Here is a 5,405-nt window from a genome sequence, read left to right on the forward strand (position 1 = left end):
CTCTAAAGATCCCATAGCTGAACTATAAGTTCTCCGAGCAGTCTTATATGAGACAATGAACTCCAAAAATTCTACCCAGGTCCCAACTGAATGAAAACAGTCCAGCAATATATGGAATAATAGAATATGCAGTGTCACTCAGAAATCCTACCATAAATTATCTAATTACCACTCAGTTTCAGTAACAAGAAACAATTAGACAACACACATAGGTACATCTCCACTTTGCTCACCCTCCTTTGATCCCATAAGATACAACTTTATCTATATTTATGTTCTACCGAGTGATCCAATATAATGAAAATAAGTATCAGGGAATCTCCAGTCCATCACTTACCCCATCAAAGTCTTTGCACAAAATCCATACTATACATGTTTTTGTAGCTTTTCTCTAATTTGACATAGACCCAGAAGATTAGGGCTGCTTAAGGTTTATTTGCAGAGGAAGAAAAGATCATTGTTAAGATATAGTAACGAGTTCCCAATTTCTCCTGATAGTGAAAGTAATTAACCGAAATACTGAAAAGGAAGGGGAAATAAGTTGAAAAGAAGAAGTGCTGTTCCCTGAGAAGATATTCCAGGAAAAAAGGATAAAGAAGGGCAGCATGCTCATTGTTTTTCTTCTTTCTTTCGCTAAAACCTTCAAAAACCATCCTCCAGCTCAAGATTACATTAACTTTATTCAATAGACTCCTTTAGCTAGCAATTCCTTCCGAGTCCGAAGTTCTTATAGGACTCAGCTATCACTCAAATTAACAAAGAAACTAGCTATTATCGACTGGCCACATCATAACTGAATCTTGATCAAATCAACAACAAAAAAAAAAAAAAATCTAAACAGAAGGGACTAAAGCAAAGATAACTTGGGACCAAGTAATGGCCAATCAAGCCTGCATTGACTAGGCTTTTACTAGGACCAGCTTGTTTGTTTCTCTGGACCACATCATGGTTCCCATTGAAAATGATTATTCTCTGTGAAGTTTTCCAGATGTTAGTAACTCTTTTCCATATGGTAGTAAAATATACGACCTAATCAATGGCTCAAACTACAAATGTCTTTCACAAGTCCTTGCTTCTCCAGTTTAATTAGCTTGACATCTTAAGTAACATATATTGTAACATATGTTGATTGCCAGAATTATGCATGATTTACTTGATTCTGGAAATGCAAATTTAGCATATGAAATTACATATGAAGAGCTCGAAATAAAAAGATTAGCAAAAAGTGAATAAGTAAAAGAAAAAAAGGATCATATAAAATACTGGTGGCAAACTAGACACTCACATGACCAAATGTATGACCCAAGTTCAAGGTTGCCCGCAATCCACTTTCTTTCTCATCCAAAGCAACAACCTCAGCTTTGTTTTCACATGATCGCTTGATAGCATATGCTAAGGCACTTGGGTCTCTGCAGCAATCATGCATATAAGATCTCACAAATAGATGAAGTTCATTACATTTGAAATAGATGCATAGAAAAGTCTAAGTATGCAACATAACCTTTTTTCAGCCTTTCTAATTTTGTTGATTGACTAATGCTGAAATAGTTAAAAAAGTGATGAAAATTAAACTGATGGGAAGGGCTAGTGGAAGAGACAGAAATTTTTTATAGTATCAAGATAAAGAAAGCAAGATTTGCTAAAATCAATCTTACTTGGCATACACCATTTTTTTTAAAAAAAGAAAATATAACTTTGACAAAGGTTTCACAGTAAACGTGACAGATATGGAAGATTTGACTGGTTGTAGGGGATGAAATTGAAAGTCTCAAAACTGAGAAAAATAGTTATATATTGGTAACTGAAGATACGCCAGAATGTGAACAGCCTGTGCAGTCTAGCTTGTGAAAATGCTCCTAACTGGCGAAGGAGCAGATACTCACAGAGGCTATCCTAGCATGTTAGCCAATTTATTTCAGATGCTTTTTCGAGCCTAAAAGGGGTTATATACAGTAATGAAAAGCTTAGGACGGCCTACCATAAGACAATTGCAATGACCACAAATTCTATCAAACAACATTCATAATGGTTTCACTTCCCTAAAGATCTTTAAAGGTTAAGCTTTTGGAGTGAAGAGCTTTCCATAATGCCTTATCAGAGAATTGTCACTCCTGAATTTACATGGTAGTCAAGTAGACCCCCACTAGGTCCAGTGGATTTAACTGTTTTAGCAAAGAGTCTGTTGAAGTTTGATATCTTCTAAAGAAAAGTTTGAATTATATTCGTTTATATTTTTTAGGTTGGTTATGAAATTTTGTTTAATGAAAATTGATTCATACAAGCACGTCCTAGATTATCTCATGCACTTAGGTCATAAGTCATAACTTTTGATATTGACCGGTGGGAACAATGTTCAAAAAGGTGATGATGGTATGCGAGCACCTCAGAAACTGGAGAGTAGTTATAAAGGTTTTGTTTTTCACATCTCTTTCATCAACAAAGATCAAGGTAGTCTAGGGATCTATAATAAAATGTAATTCAAGTGAAGCCAAATTGGGCAAAGTCACAAAACTATTGCATTTCCAGGACTTGCATTGAAATAATTAGGTATAGAACATGAGCATGCTAACCATGACAGCAACACAGAAAAGTTGTATAGAAGTAGAATAATCTCCAGGTAATATTTTCATGATGGGATTATCTTTGCTTGTATCGTTTGTGCTCTATCCTTTTGACCAAAACACTATATGTGAACTCCATTTATTGATTAAGTTGCTTTACCAAATATAAATCAGCAAAGGTATGAAAGAAAATGTAATGTTGGAGATAAGTCAGAACCCATCGGAAAACATCTTACCTCATTCTACTTTGCAAGAATCACTACTCATTTGCAATGAAGATAATATATTTATTTGATAATCATACCTTGCTAACAGTGCCTGCATGTTCTTTTCTTGCCACTCAAAAAACTCTGCATCTCTGATGAGCCCATACTTCACAACTTCTCCTATACCCGAAGCCAGTTCCCGTTCAGGCAATGTATTTAGAGTGTCCGTGTCTATAAGTACAGATTGTGGTTGGAAGAAGGCGCCAATCAAGTTTTTTCCCAATGAATGGTTTATTCCAGTTTTCCCCCCAACTGATGAATCCACCTAAATTAGGCGAGCATCAATTTTCCCTGATATTCTCCAATTAAAAGTAAATAATTACTCCAGCATAAAGAATAAATTCCAGAGTACCTGAGCCATTAGAGTAGTTGGAATCTGAATGAAATTAACCCCACGAAGAAAGGCAGCGGCAGCAAAAACCACACATATCGCCGATGACTCCACCACCCAGTGCCACAAAGGTACAACGCCGATCCATCCTGGACTCTATCGCCTTATCAAAGACTTTCATCAATGTTTCCTAGAGAAACCCCACGAAGAACTGGTTTACATATCACAAGCCAAACGATGAAAAGACAAAAGGAGAAGTTGTTCCAATAGACCAACCATGTTCTTATATGCTTCCCCGTCAGGTAAGATCACACTCTCAACGGAAATTTTGGAATTCCCATGAGTCAATGCTTTGATAACTTTGTCAAGGTACAGTGGCGCAATCGTGGTGTTAGTTACCACCAGAACCCTCTTTCCATGTACATGCCTAAATTCGGGGGGTGGGGGGGAACTTCAGATAACATCTAAGAGAACAATAATCCAGCAATCCAGAAGAGGAAAACAGACAAAAGATCGGATTTTAAAGCGAGATGAGTACCTCTGGAGAAGATCGGGTTCGTCGAGCAGGCCGGATCCTATGTAGATCGGGTAGCTCCGGTTGCCAAGATCGACCTCCACGATCGTGGACACCTTCGAATCCGCCGTCCGCGTCGTCCCCTCCGTCACCGGAGAGGCGATCGCGGAGATCCTCGAGCGATTCCCAGCGGACTGCAGGGAGATCGACGACGAAGCGAGGATGGGGAGGTCGAGGTCGCCACGGCGGAGGGAGAGGACGGCGCGGTGGCCGGAGACCGACCCGGGGAGGCGGGTGGCGGCGGGGAGCTTGGGGGAGGGACGGAGAGTGGAGTGGATCGAAGAGGTGGATACCGCCATGGAGCAGAATTAGGGTTAGGGCTTGGAGGCGAGGAGGGGCGAAGGGGATGTCGCTGGCCACCGTCGTCGTCGGCGCCCCCCATCGCTTCCCTCTTAAGCTGGGCGGGGTTGGTAAGTGGAGGCGGGTAGGTGAGGCGCAAGGGAGCGCGCGAAGATTGCGCACGTGCGGCGAATGGCTAATTGGCTAAGTTGCGAATGCGTGGAAAAATTCAAAAAATAAAAATAAAAATAAAAAAACGGACACGTTATCTACGGTTAGCCTGTTGATGGGCTTGATGGCCCGCCGGCCCGGAAGTATTCCGACGGGCTTCAGCCTGGATTTTAACCCCAGCGAGCCGGGGCGGGCTTGACGTGGGAGCCCATCTGTTAAAATAAGCCGGTCTCGGGTCTAATTCGGTCCGGTCCGAACCTAGCCATAGATAATATATAATTATACCTTAGGGACCCAAGTTTTGGTGCCCCCCCCCCCCCCCCCCCCCCAAAAAAAAAAAAAATAATAATAATAATAATAATAATAGCTCTCCCATGCACCAACATCCTTTATGAACAACCATAAACACATGTTCATAATTCTTACCAATATCCTCACGTGACTTGCAGGCGAGGAGGGTTCTTTTGGAAGGTGACTCCGCGATGATTATTGGATGGATTCTGTAGGTATCAGAAAGGGTTGGCGACTACCATCCGCTGTTGAGGGACATCCAGGCATTAGTTCATGGTGGGATAGTTATTCAGGCAAAGCATGTATTTCGTGAGGCGAATGGGGCTGCGGATTGGGTAGCCTCCTTTATTGCTAACCACTCAGAAGCTATATATGAGTGGGCAAGGTAGAACTGCCTAGTATACTCCGTGATGTATTGTCTTTTGATTTTCTTGGTTGTATCTCTATACGTTATGTATGATACCACCGTTCTTAGCCCAAAAAAAAAAGTATTTTTTATATTTTTAAATTAAAAAAAGGTCCAAAAAGTTGAATTCAAAATGGTCGTGTGGTTGGTTTACCGGTGATTGTTTGTTGGAATATTGGTTGGAGGAGATTCAAAGAGTTGTTATCGGATCTAAAAAGGATGTTCACAGTGTTTTGGAATCAATTTATTCTCACCCTGAAGGACTCGATCAGTCCAGCTTCTCCTTTTATTACAAAGAATATTTTTCAAAGAACCAGCTGCTTTTTACTGGTTTCCAGTTTCTACCTTGTTTCTCTCCTTTTTCTTTTTGTTCTCTTTTTGTTCAGTTCTTTATTTATTTCTTTTGTTCTTATTATTTGTTAATCTATTTTTCTAAGTTGCTGTATATTTTCATCTTTTTAATGAAAGTGATTAGAGGTGTCCTGTCTTTTCTCAAAAAATATAAATTTACAAAGGTTTGGGTCAA

The 5,405-nt window shown here is 40.0% G+C and overlaps 1 pseudogene; it reads right to left on the reverse strand.

Annotated features, from left to right (window-relative positions):
* Window positions 1–1,255: 1,255 nt before the first annotated feature.
* LOC120105297 lies at window positions 1,256–4,126 on the reverse strand (annotated as a pseudogene).
* Window positions 4,127–5,405: the final 1,279 nt, after the last annotated feature.

The sequence above is a fragment of the Phoenix dactylifera genome, unplaced genomic scaffold, assembly GCF_009389715.1.
Source record: "Phoenix dactylifera cultivar Barhee BC4 unplaced genomic scaffold, palm_55x_up_171113_PBpolish2nd_filt_p 000254F, whole genome shotgun sequence".
Lineage (NCBI taxonomy): Eukaryota > Viridiplantae > Streptophyta > Magnoliopsida > Arecales > Arecaceae > Phoenix > Phoenix dactylifera.